The following is a 17,156-nucleotide window of genomic DNA, read 5'->3' on the forward strand; positions in this document are numbered from 1 at the left end:
GTTTTTGAAACTATAACCACTTAGAAATGGTTTTCATTCATGTCAGATTGAGGTTAACTTGTTGGTACTGTCTGTCTATAGAGAGATATTTTTATCAGCAGGGAAATTTAATACAGTGATTTAGTGATAAGACCATGTCTTCTGACCCAATATCCACCAAAGTCCCTTAAAACTGAAGAACGTGACCCAGTATGTGGAGTCCACAGTAGTTAATGTTGGCAGATTTAGCAAATAAAAATGCAGGACATTCAGTTAAATTTGAGATTTCAATAAACAACAGATATATTTTTAGTGTAACTATGTCCTATACAATATTTAGGACATATTTATACTAAAAAAAGTATTCGTTCTTTATCTGAAATTTAAATTTAACCAGATGTCCAGACTTTATCTGGCAAGTTTAACATTAGTAAAAATACAAATTTTGGCAATAGATTTTTGTATTTTTATATTAAATATTTGAGGGAGAGTAAATTAGTGTTATCAGAAAAGATATAAGATAAATTTATTTTTGCACTGTCAGCTTATTAAATTTCTAATATTCATAGTTATGTGGATGAATGATGGTTTCTCTGCTCAGTGATGGGGAAATTTTTTTTTTTTGCTTTGCTAGTGAACACAACCCATTTAAAAGAGCTGCTCCCCAGAAGAGATACACTGATTCATATACATGGATAGATTTAATTGTTAGGACATTCCTGGCTTTAGTAAGTCATGTTCGTCTAATAGGAAGGCAGTTCCCAGTGTATCAATTCATTCATCTTGTCTCTAACACAAGCCATGTGTTTCGTATAGGAGTTGAAAGGACATTAATCAGAATCTCCCCCCTTCAACCAGTCTAAGGGATGCAAAGATCTTGGTTACATCTCAAATGTCAAGATATGGGGAAACGGATAATAACATTCAGAGCATATCACTTGTAATTCATACCGTTGTTACAATTGCTGTGAAATATGTTGGGGGTGGGCGGGCAATGTACCATAAAGCGATGTCTATTCAGTGGAAATTGTGGCTGGAAGGGGCTGGAAGGCTGTATCTGCTTTTCCTCAGCAGACAAAACTCCCATTGAATCCATGAGAGGGCAGGAATTGGTATTCAACCTTATGTATAGCTTGATTGTCCCTGAAGAGTAAGAGAAGATGTAGTCATCTATGAGTTGATTTCCTTGTTACAGATCAGTGGTTCTCAATCTTGGCTGCACACAGGAACCACATGGGAGCTTTTATAAAATTCCTAGTGTCTGGGCCACACCCTTGACCAATTAAATTACAATCTCTTGGGCTAGGACCCACAGCATCAGTTGTTATCGAAACTCCCAAGGTGATGTCAGTGTGCAGCCAAGTTTGAGAACCACTGTATCATCACAGGAAAGGCTGAACACTTACTGACTTGTTCACATTCTTGGCATTTGATTTCATACCAACTTAGGCTATATTTGGCAACTGTTCTATATTTACAATATTTTGCTATTGCATTATTATCACCATCTTATCATTATGATTATCATTTTTATGCTTTTAGAGGAGAAACAGTGGTAAACAGTGAGACAAACAATTCGTCATGTAAAAGGATGGAATGTACCAGATGCTGGGTTAGAGAAGGCCTCCTCTGAAGAGGACATTTGAATGAAACTATGAAACAGTGGTTTTTGAAGTGTGGTCCAGGACTGGCAGCCTCCATGTCACCTGGAACCTTGCTCCAAATGCAAATTCTCAGGCCCCACTCTCCCAACTCTTGAATCAGAGACTCTGGGAATGACAGCAATAGATAACTGGATGGATATCTTTTTTTTTTTTTTAAGATTTTATTTATTTGACACACAGAGAAAGAAATCACAAGTAGGCAGAGAGGCAGGCAGAGAGAGAGCGGGAAGCAGGCTTTCTGCTGAGCAGAGAGCCCGATGCGGGGCTCGATCCCAGGACCCTGAGATCATGACCTGAACCGAAGGCAGAGGCTTTAACCCACTGAGCCACCCAGGTGACCCTGAATCGACATCTTATATTTACTTTTCTATTTGTTATTTAAAATATTTGTACATTTATTTTATTTGTTGTACATTTATTTATTATTACTACGACATCAAGCATTAATACATTTATAACCTATAACCTGAACAGGGCAAGATATTTAACAAATTTATATTTAACCTCTTTTCCTCTTTTCGTTCTCCGGCAATAATTTTGAGATTGTTACTCTACCTTACATTATTCTGTCTCCACTATTTAGGAAATCTTGTATTAATAATTGCTTTGTGTCCTGTGCATATTACCAAGAGTTAATTTATGTCTTTTTTTGTGAAAGTTTTGTGAAAAAGTTTTGTGAAAAAGATTATTTATTGAGAGAGAGCAAGCGCGCATAGGAGGGATGGGAAGGGGCAGAGGGAGAGAGTCTTAAACGGACTTTGCACTGAGTGTGGAGACAGGCACAGGGCTGACACAGGGCTCGATCTCACAACCCTGTGATCGCGACCTGAGCTGAAACCAAGAGTCAGATGCTTAACTGACTGAGCCACCTAGGTGCCCCAGTAAGTTTTGTGGGTTTTGTTGTCTATCTTACTACTATTTCAGATGTTCTGTATCCTTTTCTTAGATTGATTTTTTTCATTTCACTGGGATAATTTTTCTTAGAGGATATATGAATGTTGAACATTTTGATCCCTTCCCTATCTGAAGCCTTAATTTTGTCTTCACAGATAAATGATAGTTTAGCTGGGAATGGAATTGTCAATTCTAAATAATTTTCTTTTAGAAATTTGAATACAGTACTTCATTTTCTACCAGGACTCCTTATTAAGAAGATATTAGATGATAAATCAATATTTGTTCTTTGTTTATAAGGTATTTTTTACTTTGGGGATTTTTAGTTTATCTTTTAATATAAATATTTTACCACGTATCACTTAAAATTATTTCCACTTTGGTGGACCATTTTAGCCTGATGGCTCAAGTCCTTCAGCTCAGCAATTCTTAGTTCCGTTATTTCTTTGATTATCCCTTCTTTCCCCCCATTATCTTTCTTCAGTCTTTCTTGAATTCTTACAAGATGAATGTTGGTATCTCGGAATTCTCTTCCATATTTCTCAAATTGCATTTTTACATTTTCAGTCTAATTTCTGTCTTTCCTTCTTTCTGTTCCCTCCCTCCCTTTCTCTCTTTCTTCTTTCCCTGTCTCTGTCTCTCTTTTTGTGCTATGGCCTAAGAGATTTACCATCTAGGACACCATTTTGGTGTTTTTAGCCATGTCCATTCTATTATTCAGCCCTTTTATTCAATATGTTATTTTGAAAATCAAGTTTTTAATGTTAAAGAGCTCATTTTTGTTCTCTGAATGCCTCTTTTTCTTAGTAGCCTGTCCTTAGTTTATGGGTCTACTGTCTTCTCATAACTAGAGCTTTAAAAAGGTTCTCATCTATGTCTTACATTATTGGTCTCTGCTTATATAATGTGTACTTCAGTATCTTCAAATATCTGGCAGTGGTGACTGCTCATAAAAGATGGACTAGATTGGTTACTGTAGGTATGATGCATGGTACCATCTGGAGCCCTGTTTCCACGGGCGTATTTCTTTTTAACTTGCATGAACAGCAGGGAGGAGAGACAAATCTGAATGAACCTGGGGGTTTCATTTCCTTTTGACAGTTTAGCAAAGAGTTCACTCAGAATATCTGAGTCAACTCCACAGGTGGACAGCAGGAACTCAGCTCCTGAGACAACCTCTCCCAATTTCTTCGAACAAGGCCCCTTCCTTGGCCAGAGGATTCCATGTAACTTAGTCTCATAGGTGTTTCCTTTTGCCGACCCTGTAAACATGAAGAACGTTATGGTCTCAAAGTCCTATCTATAAGAATGTTGGCCGTTGAATACTTTATGTATGCCTGGCTTAAGCTGTGGGTTAGTGAGAGGTTCAGAGATTGTGTACAATTTACTACTTCTCTCCTTGCAATTTTTTTTCACTTGATAAATCAGTGTCACTTGATACTCTCTTTGGTATCTGTACTACATAGTATTTCATTATGGATCTGTGACCCATTTGTATGACAAGCAGGCTTGGGGAACCGAAGAAATCCCAAGCTGAGCTGGCTTCACTCCAGTCTCGGGATGGGTTTTACTTTCTCTACATTGCTGCCCTTTGCTTTTCTGGTCATATTTACTGTGGAGTTATGGAGTTATCCCTTTGCGCCTAATGTCTGCTCTGGAGCCTTGTCCCCACACTTCGTTTAGAAGATACTTATTGTAACTGCCCTAGACGCAAAGCGACAGCCAACAGCTCTGCACACAGGAGTCAGGATAAATATACATTGGCGTTTTTCGTGTACCATGGGAGTGCATCTGGCATATCCAAGAGGCAGCATGGAGGGCAGTGTGACTGGAACAGAGTGGGAGGGTAGGAAGAGGGGATGGCAGAGAGGTTGGGGGGCCACCTGCAGAGCGGTGTAAGTCATAGGCTCTTACTGTGAGGGAGAAGAGTAGCTCTTAGGGGGTTTGGAACCTAAGGAGTGACTTGATCCATTTATATTTTTAAAGAATCACTAGCTGCTGGGTTGAGGATAGAAAGCAGGGTATAAGCACAGGGAGGAGGGTAGCTGTTGAGTTCTGACCTTGCGTCCTTCTTCTCTGGCCTCAGTCACTCCATTCTATAACCACTAGCTTCATCATCGTTCTGCAAACACACCAGGGCCACTGCAGGGCCTTTGCACTGGCTGTTCCCTCTGCCTGAAATGCTTTCCCTCCAGATGTCCACATGTGTCTATTCAGCTCTTTACTCAAACGTCACATCCTCAGCAGGCCTTTCCTGGCCACCTTATCCAAAATCACACAGACACAGGGGCACACACCTCCTATCTTTCTTCCCTGATTTACTTCTCCTTAGCATATTTAATTATCTGATATTGCATTTAATTATCTGATATTGCATTTTCCTTGTTTATCCTTGTTTATGTCTTGCCCAGTAAAATGTAAGCTTCATGAGGTCAGGATAAGTGTGAAATGCCATTAGACACCCAAGTGGAGAGGTCTGGGAGACAGCTGGATCTCAGTCTGGAATTTGGGACAAAAGTCTGAGCTGGAGATAGAACTTATGGGCATTATGAGGAAGGGAGGGCAGGAGGAAGGGAGAGGAGGGGGAGGAGAGAGAAAGAAAGAGAAGAGAGGAAGAGAGAGGAGGGTGGGTTCAAAGTATTACAGTGATGAACCTTCCAGTCTACTCACTCATTGTGAATCTCCTTTCCTTCAGTGGGCCTCATTGCTACCCTCCCCTCAGGTGGAACATCATCAGGCTGAGTATGAGTCTCATGTTTGAAGATATATGCTATTTTCTGTACAATGTGTATAGTTAATGCAAATCACAAACTATCTGTTGCTCAAGTGAAAAATTATGATCTGTTCCAGTGCTGGAGGAAAAATGGTTAGCCTTATCAAGAGGCAGTCTATCTGTAGTCTCCATGTCCATTGAAGGTATATCAAGGCCAATAATGACCGCAGGCAATTATTGCCTTACATAATGACCTTGAAAGCAACCTCCTCCAGGTCCTTACCAACCTACCTGGGCTAGCCCTTAAGCTTCTGCAGGATTGCCCCAACACCTGTTCCCACTCCTGCTTTATTAACTCAGAGCTTGGAGAGTCTTCAGAGCTTTGGGGGGAAGAAGTTATATGTAATATACGGCTCTCATAGCTCTCTCTTAATACACTTGCCCTGGGAACCCAGCCGCCATGCCCTGAAGAAGCCCAGGCCCTACGGAGCCTCGGTCTTGGCTGCGATTCCAGCTGATAGGCAGCACCAACTTACCAGCCACACGGTTGAACAGCTTGGATGTGAATCACCCAGCCCTCAGTCACTCTTTATGCAGTAGTAGGATAACTGGAATAGGCTCTCTTAGGCAGCTGTGGTCAGAGGGTAGTATGGGATTGGATACATGGTGCCTTGGTACTCCTTAATGCAACCTCTCTTTCCAGAATGAAAGTCTGTACTGTACACAGCAGCTCAGGGCTCCAGAAGGGAGAAGGTGGAAACTTCTAGACCTTTTTATTGCCTGAGTTTAGATGTCCTAGGATGTTCCATCAGTCCACGTTTGATGGGTTTAAGCAGTCACAGGCTCAGCTCAGGTTCCAGGGGAGGAGACATACGCTCCACCTCTCCATGGGAGGAAGGAGGGACAGCATGTGTATAAAGGAGGGGAAGGCATTCCTGGCCATCTTTGGAAACCAGCTGCTGCACTGTCCCTCGTTAGGAGATTAGGTCCGTGAGGGCCCCAGCCTTGCCTCTCCTGTTCACCTTTGGATCCTCAGCACCTATTGGCATGTGCTATATGTGAAAATATTTATTACAAAGGCGAGTGGACATAGAGTGTAGAAGTGAAATTGTGGGACTTTTTGTAGGAGACTATTTCCTTTGACCAGAATATGTTCTTCTCTTTCTCCTCTTTGCCTGCACTGACTAATTCCCACTCCTCCCCAAACCTCAGTGTAAGTGCCATTTCCTTCATGGCCCCGGGCAGAGCTAATTACTCTCTCCTCTTGGCTCCCTTCGTCTATTGCTCATGTCTCATTGTTGTGTTGGGCATTTCTTAGTTTCCTTTTGGGAGGATCTCAAAGGGCAAAATCATATCTTAGTCATATCTTTGAATGACTTCCAGTGTCTGGCAGGTAGTAGGCTCAGAAATAGAGCCATGGCTTAGAACAGATGAACACTCAGGAATGGAATCAATTACTTCTAATCCTGGACTCCGCCCCTCAACAGAGAAATAAAAAATTTGAAGTACATTTTCAAGGGGAGGTTGTGACTAAAGGGTGGGATGGGCGAAGAGAGACCCTTTAGTCAAGAAAAGGAAAGTCATTTCCAAAGAAAAATAAGGAATTCCTGAAATGTTAAAAAGAATTACATGACCTTGCAACCGTAGGAATCTCTAACCTTCCCAACTTCAAGGGGATGATAATAGTAAGAGGGGATGGTAACAGTGTTTATGACAATCTAAGGTTGGTGTGAGGAGTAAATGACGTAAAATATGCACTGTGCATGAACCACTGCCTGGAACAGAGTACTTACTCAGGAAGTGGTAACCAGAATAATAAAACCTCCAGCAGAGTCTGCCACCTATTAACTGATCACTTTGTGCCAGGAGCCATCCTCAGAGATAATATGGATGCCAAACAAGGGGTGCTTCTTCGCTAAAGTAATTCAGCGTGAAGCAAAAAAGGAAGGGTGGCCTTTCCGGAAACATCAACAAGATAGTTGTACTTCAAGGAGCTATTCCCTGCTGTTTTTCAGTGGCCCTTTCAGTGACTAGAATTTTCTCCAATGCAGGAGGAAAAGAGCCTTTCCTGATTCTCCAACTTGGTGCACAGGTGGAAAGCCTCGTGTGTGCTCAGCCATCACTTCAAAGAGCAGAAAATCCTACGTCTGAAATGAAATCTCCAGTCCTAGGATATCTAGCTCTTGGGAATTTGAAGCTTATTTTAGATAGTACTTCCTTTCCCTTATATTAAAATTAGACTTCCTGTGAGGGTTATTCTGAATAGAAAGATGGCACAGACCTTGCCTGACTGCCCTGAGATGCTGGTGAAGGGTCCAGCAGGTGGGTCGTGGGATAGCCTGTCACGAATACGTCACAGCTAAACCCTCAAGGTGTCTTGGAGAATCCATCACCAGCTGAAATTGCTTTGTTTGCTCTCTTAGATGGCCTATTCAAGGGCACATGGCCCAGGCAGACCTCTTTGCTAGCTGCCAGCTAATTAATTTACCTCCAAAATGCAAAATAATGCTTACTGTTCTCACTATTTTTGCTGCTTCTTTCTTTTCCACTACTGTTTTTGTTTTTTAAATTAACCTTATTTTTATCTTTGTTCATTGAAAACAGCTTAATGGCCATCTCCCTTAGATACAAGTGAATTATTTGGCATGCACATAATTAACTACATGTCTCTGAGTCATTCTTTGACACATGACATCATGGAGATTTACTGTCACCTTATATGCAATCTCTTACAATATTAGTAAATATTAGTAAAACAATATTAGTTTTGTTTTGATTTTTTTCAATATAAATGCTGCTTTTGGAGTAATACAGAAAGAAGGCAGATGCCTTGTTGAAATAGGATGGCTCATTATACGAGTAGTACTGGGACACTGATTGATCTGGATACCACAGGTATTTTGTATTTTATAGCTGGAGATGTGTTGGCTGAAGATACAGTTAAGTTTTAAGCAGAACTGTTCAGTTAAATGTCGATCAATATGTAAGAAAAAGAAAGTTACTTATTCTGTAGGGCAGTTGTTCTCAACTGGAAGCAATTTTGCCCTTCAGTGGACACTTGGCAGTGTTTGGAGACAGCTATGGTTGTCACAGTTGGGGTGGGGTAAATGGAAATGCTTTTGGCATCTACTGGGTAGAAGCTAGAGATGCTACTAAACATTCTGCAGTGCTCAGCTCCTCGCAACAAAGACTTATTTGGCCCCAAATATCAATTAATAAACTGCTTGAGTGCTAGAAGTTCCATTGACAATGACTCTGGATTGCACCAGTTGGTTTAAATGTTTCATTTATCTCCCTACCCTATACCTTTGCAATATTATAGTCTTCTGTATTTCTCTAAGCCAGTGTCAAACCCAAGGCTGGCACATATTTTGGATACTTAAATATTTCTTCCTTAGATAAATATGTGACTCTTGGTGCACATTTGCTCAGTGAATGAGGGGGCTAACCTACCAGCTAACTGCAGTGTTCATGCTTCTTAAACATTGTGAACTTTCTGTTTTCTTCCCTTAGCTTTGGACAATTTTGCTACTTCACGGGGCTCAGACTTCCAATTAACAAGCAAGAAATTCTGTCGAGATAGGGGAAGATAGTAGTGAAGCTACAGGGAGCAGGGAGGTAATTAACTAGTATTTCTCTGCTTCAGTACTGAGATTACTAGGCCCTCTGGATAACAGTGAGTTTATAAGGGCTTACATGTTTCCTGGTAACATTTATATATAAAATAGATTCATTTTTAAAAAATCACATGAAATAACCAATCTTCGCAATGTCATGTAGATCTTTTATTAATCTTTGTAGCTGGAAGCAGTTATTGAGTGCATTTTGTATATCAAGAACTAGTTATTTCCCCAAATTTTGGTGAGACCAAGAGACTTCATACAATTAGCTGGTGAATTGTTCTGAAAGTGTTGGCTTATTCATGACCAGAGAGTTCCATCTCTTTTGTGGCCCTGGCCAGATTTTATAAAGTGTAGCCTCTTATTTGTTTATAATGGACTTTGAGATCCTTGGATGAGATGTATTACATATGTGTGAAGGATTAGAGGGCAGTTTTTAATAACAACAGGAATAATACTGCTTTGTACTGCTAAACTGTAGATCTTTTCTTCTAAAGATTTAAAGCCCATTACAGACATAATTTGATTGTTGCTCTATTGCAACAGTGTTTTTCCTTCTCTCCCTGTCCAGTCAGATTTTTTTTCTTTATTAAAGATGGCACGAATACTTTCTCATGTTATGACCTCTTTGATAAACAGCTCAGGATGTTATAAAAGCAAAGCAGGAGATGTCTCAAGTAATTAGGGGCAGAAGGCTTGCTGATGCTCGGGTGTTAATGTTGCCAGAAAGCTCAGCTATTTGTGGGTTGCTCAGTATGTTTTTGTACAGATGTGTGTGAGGTTGAGTTTCAGCCATATGCCTGTGAAAGCATCAGGAAACATTTTGTCATGCTACTTCCTTGGGTGATCATTTATGACCGAAAGAAAAAAAAAAGTTGTATTTTTGTCTTGTGAAATTGTGCTCGAATTCTGGGTAGTTTAGCAGCAATCAGTATATGCCTGGATCACAGTTGCATGGGATGGTTTGTATTAGATACCAATGGCAGCTACTGCTCTAAATATGGAAATTAAATACTTTAGGTTCAGGCTGCTTCAAATCTGTGGGTAGGAAACGTCTGATCTTTTCCAAGATAAGTTCAAAAGTGTGTGGAGTTTTCTCTAGGGCTACAAATTCTGTTCACATTCATATGTATTTCTTTGGGGATGGTCCCTTGAGGCCTCTTGGCAACCACCTTCCTTAATATGGGGAGAGACTGAGATCCATAGGAATGCCCTCCCCCACCCTCCCGCCCCAAATCAAAACGTCCTCAGAAGATTACCAGAGTGTGGTTGATCTAGATACCAAATCCAACAGTTCCAAGCCTCAAAAGATGAGTATCAAACAATACTTGGCTTCCTTCCCTATAGGCATGAGACATTTACATTTACCCCAGAATCAGTTCGTAATTTGGAAGCTTCTTATGTTACTTACTGACAGTCTCAGATCCTGCACCAAGTTTCTCCTCCACCCTTCTAATCCCAAGTAGTCATGTATGGTATTATGGTTGCAGTCTTGGTGCTTCCATTCTCAGCCCATCATTCTGGATATATTTCACAGAATCTCGGCAGCCGTGGAACAGTGCTCTACTACATACAAGATGACCAGAGGGAACTCACCTAGTAAACTACAGGGCTTCCTTAATGTGGCCCAGTGTATATTACAGTTCACTTAAAAATTTGTGAAAGAATGAAATTGACGTGCTAGCTCAGAAGCGGATTACTATCGCCTTGCTAGATAATCTGAGTCTGTGACCTTCTAGTCACCTAGCAAACTATGCTGTACCATCCTTGCCCTCCCCACCCACTTTAGAGGCCATGTGCAGCCATGATGGACAGTTTCTGTAATACAGTGGCTTCTTGCCTTGAGCACTTCTGACCATTTTTCTGAGGGCTTGCTCCTCCTGGCTTGGGGCAGGTCCCTCATGCTGGGGAACCAAGCACTCTCAGGATTGACCCCCAACTACTGAGGGATAGAGAGGTGGTGGGTATGAACCCAGGTTTACTCACCTGCTGGGTCCATCCTGAGCTGTATTCTACATAATGTCAGAGAGGGTACCCAGTGGGCTTGAACCCGTGCATTACACAGTCTGTCCTCATTCCATCTCTCTGCCTGCCCTAGCCTCTTCCTTGTGATTTTCTGCTGTCACTTCCCCAGTAAGCTGCCTGCATCAAATTCTTGTTTCAGGATCTATTGTTGGGGTAACCCAAATGAAGGCAGCATCTAATACAGTAGGCCCCCAGGGAGCCCTCCTCTTCTCCTCACCTTACATTCAGTGGGTTACTGACTGCTTCGGGACTCTGCTAAACAGCCTTCATTTGTCTCCTTCTGTACTTCATAACTTAGTTCAAATCCCTCGTTGCTTATCTTAGTGAATCACAATGGCATGCTAATGGGTCTCTCCATTTAATCTGTTTCTCCCCAGAACTGGGCTTCCAAAAGACAAATCTGATCCTCCTCCTACCCCGCTTCAGACATTTCAGGGGCTCAGGCCTTTCTTCACCGAGCCCTGGCTTCCTCACTCCACACCCTCCTTGAGTACCATGCTACTGCACATGCTCTGTGACTACAAGGTAGGGTTGACATTCCACTTTTGCTCAAGCCCGTGGACTTCACAGTTTTAAAGACAAAATAAACCTCGCCTTCTCTCTTCTTCACTGACCCCAGCCAGTAGTGCCTTCTTCAGTCCTATCGCTTTGCTTGGACTCATCTCCATGGGAGCCTTTATCCCCATTTATTGTTGTGTGAATATATCCATCTTTACCGCTCAGCCGTGAGTTCCTGGAGAGCAGTAAGCCCGTATGATTTCTAGCTCCTGGCTCAGCACCAGCCATGAAACCAACATCTGATCCTGAAAAGGACAAGTTGGCCATTCACTTTGTCCTTTGGAAGTTTGCTCTGGGTAATGTGGTGGGGCCAAAGTTTGGGAGGAGACTCTCTGCTTTGCTAATACCCAAGTACTGCCTAACGGAGAGAGACAAGTTGGTGATGATGGTTACATGATCCAGAGGTTTGGTGGGAGAATGTGATTAAAATAATGGCTAAATATTTTATCTCAAAAAAATGTGAGGGTGGCTCTGTCAGTTAGGCACCTGATTCTTGATCAAACTCAGGTCTTGATCTCAGGGTCATGAGTTCACGCCCCACACTGGGCTCCACTCTGGGCATGGAGCCTACTTAAAACAAATAAACAAAAAACATGACTGGTGCTTCATTGTTAGACCTACTTATTCTGCCATGTTTAATTTCTTTTGAATGGATGTACTTCTAAGCCTGTGCTGAACATGGAGGGGAGGAGAATAGAGGGAAATCAGCAGGAAACTCTAGTTCTTTCGGATTTATTTTGACCCTTTCCAGATTTGACTTGTTAAGATCCAGAGTCACTGAAGTCAAGTGAAAGAAATAATTACAAAGTAAAATTAAGAAAATTCACTTCTGTCTAACCTTGGCTTATAAAGTAAAAAAAAGCAGTGTTCGGTTCTATCTAATCTTGGCTTGAAAGATACCTGGATTTCTCCTGGTTACTTGTATCTCCATGGGAGGAATATTATGCGAATCGGCTGAAATGTCTGGCTCTGTTCTTTCTGAGGGAGGATTTGTGGGGAGGATACAGTTTTCCTGCCATTTTGGCATGGGCTTTTGCTCCCTTCCCTATGGAAACCTCTCCAATCTGGAAGCCAGAGTACCATCTACCGTCCCAGGGAAGGGGCGGGGCAGGCAAATTCACCATAGTCTACGTAGTCACATGGTCTACAAGGGGGTGTTGATTCTAGTTCTTTGAAGCTACACCCCATAACTTCAGCCTCACCCCCTAGAACCTCCTAGTGTCAGAGGCAAAGCGTGGAATGGAGAAAGTAGGACACTTCACGGGCATCTCTATAGAGGCTCTGTGAGTGTCTGTGTGCTGAGAAAGGGCAGAGACACCAAGGAGGGTCAACTGGTCGCCACAGCCAGCTCCTAGGTGCACTGGAACACACGGCCACACTCGTGGTGGTTGCTGGGATATGTCTCCCTGGCAGGATGGGAAGCTAGATGTTCCCAGCCTTGCAAGGGGCTGGGAACTTCTTTTTAATTGGGTAGAGCCCTGAGGCCTGTGCGATGGGATATAGGCGTACCCTGTAATACAAATAAAGCCACAGGTGTGGGTCTACCCCGAGGAATGGAGACAGGAGATATTGGCCAAGACCAGGCAGAGAGGAGGCTGGGAAGCTGCTGCCTGTGAGCAGGGCACAGGGGTCCAGTTCCCACGCACAGTGAGTGGCCTGTCTCCCTGCCTGTGTTCCCAGCAGAGCAGCCCTCACTGACCCAGCCCAGGGTTTCGCTTTCTGGTATTGGTTTCCTCACTCTTTCCATGGGGAGCCTGGTGTGCCCTGTCCTTTCGTGTTTTTTCTCAGCCTGTCCAGGCCCATCTGAGCTTGCAAGGTGGTGAGTCCTAGTCCTGAGCTCCAGGCTGAGGCTTTGCCTTTGACCTCTACATTCCATCTCTGCTCTCAGATAAAGTCTATCTTTTAAAAAACGAAAAGCGAGGACTAACAAAATACATATATTCTGTCAATGATAATAATACTTTTCTTTATTTTGATCCGTTTTGAAAAGGATCAGATATTTCTTTTTTTTTTTTAAGATTTTATTTATTTATTTGAGAGAGAGAGTGCACAAGAAGGGGGGAGGGGGAGAAGTAGGCTCCCCGCTGAGCAAGGACCCTGGATGTGGGAATCGATCCCAGGACCCTGGGATCATCACCTGAGCCCTTCACCGACTTAGACACCCAGGAGCCCTTCCCTGTTTTTTTTTTTTTTTTTTTTAAACTTTTTCTAATGAAGTTTGTAGGAAATTTAAAATTGCACCTGTGGCTCACATCACATTTCAGTCGCACAAAGCTCCTCTAAATCTTGTGCTCGCTATCGCTATTTGGGGCAAAGAAAGGAGAGAAGCACAGTGCTGCTGCTCTGATGGAGTCCCCAAGCTTGTCGGGTATTTGGCTTCTCTGATGCTGGTGCTCACAGACCCCGTGGGTGTCCCTGCAGAGCACATCTGCATTTTAGTGGAAGCCAGATGTTTTCCTCTGGTGGTGGGAGTGCAAGCATCCCTGACCCCCTGGGGAGAGCGTGTCTGCTCTTAGGAGCTGGATTGTGGAGGCCCAGCCTCCCTGCTTCTCCCTGGTAGAGTGCTTAGAGCAGAGCCCTGAGCAATCAGTAGCTGCTCAGTGATTACGTGTGAGAGCTTTCTGCCTGGTGTCCCTCATCACGTGGGTGGTTGTCTCCTCTGCTTGTCCCAAATGGATGCCTCCCTCCTATTGCCACTCCTGCACCATCACCAGCCTTACCAGGCCTCCCCCTTTCATGACTCTCCAAGCACCCCTTCTGTGTCCCAAGTCTTCACCAGAACCTCCCCCACCTCCCACTTAGATCCCACCTCATCTTTCCATCTCCACACTGGCCCAGGGACCCTCACACTCTAGTAAGAATCAGAGTCCCCTGGTGGACCCGTTCGTGCACACGCTGCTGGGCCCCACTCCCAGAGCTTCTGACTCTCTGGGTTTGGGTCGGGGCCTGAGCATGTGCATTTCTAACAAGTTTCCACGTGAGGTAGAGACTGCTAGTCCAGGCCCACACTTTGAGGATCGTGAGTCTAGCTTAATGATCTTCCTAAAACACAAATCTGATCATGATGCTCTTTTCTTAAGACCTACCTGTTCAGAGCCTTCTGGATAAAGTGCAGAATTCTTGGGGCCCTATCCTACAGCCTTCATGACATGTCCCCTGCTACTGCCGTGGGTTGCTTGATGAGGCCTTTGCTTCCTCCACTGTGCTTGTGGTTTTCCCGATGCACCAGACTCTGTCTCACCTCTGGGTGTCCTGCTGGCTGCACGCGTTCCTTTTCTCCGTACAGGCTGTCTTTCCCAGGCTCCTGTGCCTGCCACCTTCCTCCTGGGTTGGGCCAATGGGCGGTAGGAGATGGGAAAGCAGGAGGGGAGAAACCAGCTCAACTTCTCTCTCCTTACCATACTTTGAGCAGTGCCTCCAGCCGTAGCTGTGTCTTCTCCATGGCTCTGGCTTCTGGCAGACAGGTCTCCTCTGTGGTTGGCTTCTGCCAGATCACCCTGGCCCCTGGGCTCTGGAAACACCACTTCCTCTTGAGGTCCCTGCTGCCCTAGTGGTAGAAGAGGCTTCCTGCTGTCCCAAGCACGCCGGTGCTTCTCTGTTCCTGCGTGGCTTCTTTGCTCTTCTGCCATGTTGAATGCATAAAGGTTATAGCACTGATGTCCAGTAGACCTTTCTGTCGTGATTGAAATCCTTTCTATCTCTGCCCTGTCTCATATGGCAGCCACCAGCCACATATGGCCACCGAGCATTTGAGATATGGCTAGTACAACTGAAAAACTGAAATTTTAATGGAATTTAACTTATAAAGTAGCCACACGTGACTACTGGCTACTAGTGCACTGTATTAGATAGTGCAGGGGCAGACCCTGCTTACGATGCAGCCATTGAAATTTAGGAATAGATTCTGAAATTGACATTGAAAAAAGAAGAGGTTTTCTGTGCTGTACAGTATGGCCTTGCTATTTGCATGTGAGCTTGCCGCATCCATCCATCCATCCATCCCTCCATCACTCCAAGCACCTATCACTTTTCTCTATCATAGCAAAAGCAGAAAAGCAAAAAGAATTTTGTAAGAAATGTCATCACATTTATATAGATAAAGCACATTCATGCTTTATCATTTAGAAACTACTGAGCAAGATTTATGAACTCTCTGTTATGCACTATGATGTAATAAGATGTTTTAAGAGTACCTGGGGTTTGTTTTATTCAGGTTTGATAAGATGTACAGAAACCAAAATGACTGTCATAAAGGAGAAGGGATCCCTTTTGCTGGGGGTTGGCATGCATCTGCTTGTTTCTTCTCTCTCTAATGTTTCTTAGAAGTCTGTCAAATGAGAGTAGATAGGCCCTAGCTGAGGGCCAAATGTGTTTGCTCCTCTTTTAACCCTCATTAAACATCTCTGGTGGGCTGGCAGTCACCACTGTAAGGATAGATTCCCAAGGACATGGAATGTCATCAGAAGCCAAGTGACCATTCAGTACAGGAGTTGATCCAGTGGAGCTGACCCTACCACCCTATGCTATTGCTTCTTCTCTCCATGCCAAGCTTGGAGGTCTCTGCTATGAGCCAAGTGTATTGCCCTTGGCACCTAATACCATAATCTGTGGGATTCATATCGTTGCCCAGGAGAATCTTGCTGTAAATAAACTATGCTCCCAGTGGGAGCCGTTTATGGCATTTGGGACTTTCCTGATTCTTGAGCCGACCTCAGGAGCAACAGTGCCACATCTCCATCCTGGGGTCTCCAGGGCTGTGGAAGAGTACATCCACCTCCCGTTTTTCAAGATCCTGGAAAGCCCATGTATTGTGTTTTTTCTTTCTTCTCTGGTCTTAGCTGGATTCTTATGGCTGTTGCTTCTAGATTAATATAACTGCTCTTTTACATAGCACCCATTTTTGCATGACTTAGTGCTTAGAACGACACAAAACAAGCCAATGGACATAGCAGCAATTCTGGTGGCTGCATAAATTGGACAAATTAACGTCTTTGTGCCTATTTCTTCAATTATGAAATGGGGCTAATAATAAAACCTAGCTCATAAGGTAGCTATGAAGGTTAAATGATTGACCTTTGTTAAGTCAGTGCATTTATAATTCATGACAGATACATGATGCCCAATATGTGGAAGCTTGCTGGAAAGGAATTAGTAAAGTAAGGAGTGAGTTTAGGATAGGCCATATAAAAACTCATGTGGGATTTTGAGAATTTCCCTTATGGGAAAATAAATCCCTTAGGGGCTCTCCCCTAGAGATCCATATCAGATTTCGTTAAACTGAGAGTATATATTGGAATCTCTCACTGTACCGTGTGCTGAATCTGGTGTCCTTAGGAGTTCTGGAGGAAGGATCAAGCTTTGATAATCTGTTCTGTGTAGGTAAATCCACACAGATAGCTGTCGATCCTGTGCTGGGCTCAAGTCCAGAGAACGAGATTCAGTGGACAAGGGGCCCTAACCATGAAGGAGCATTGGAATGGAACACCCACTCTGTGACTGGCTTCCCGACTCTGCTTTCCTGACTCCTGGGTGTCTCCAAACTGCCTGCTGAACTTGAGCCTAATCTCCTCCTTTAATCTCGGTTTCCAGATTTATTACCTGACTTCCTCCCCCCACCAGTAGAATGGCTTTATTGATTTCTAACTACACAATGGGAAAGAAAGATTCACTATTTAAACTTTCTTTCTTTTTTTTTTTTTTTAA

The sequence above is a fragment of the Martes martes genome, assembly GCF_963455335.1.
Source record: "Martes martes genome assembly, chromosome: 9".
NCBI classification, from domain to species: Eukaryota; Metazoa; Chordata; class Mammalia; order Carnivora; family Mustelidae; genus Martes; species Martes martes.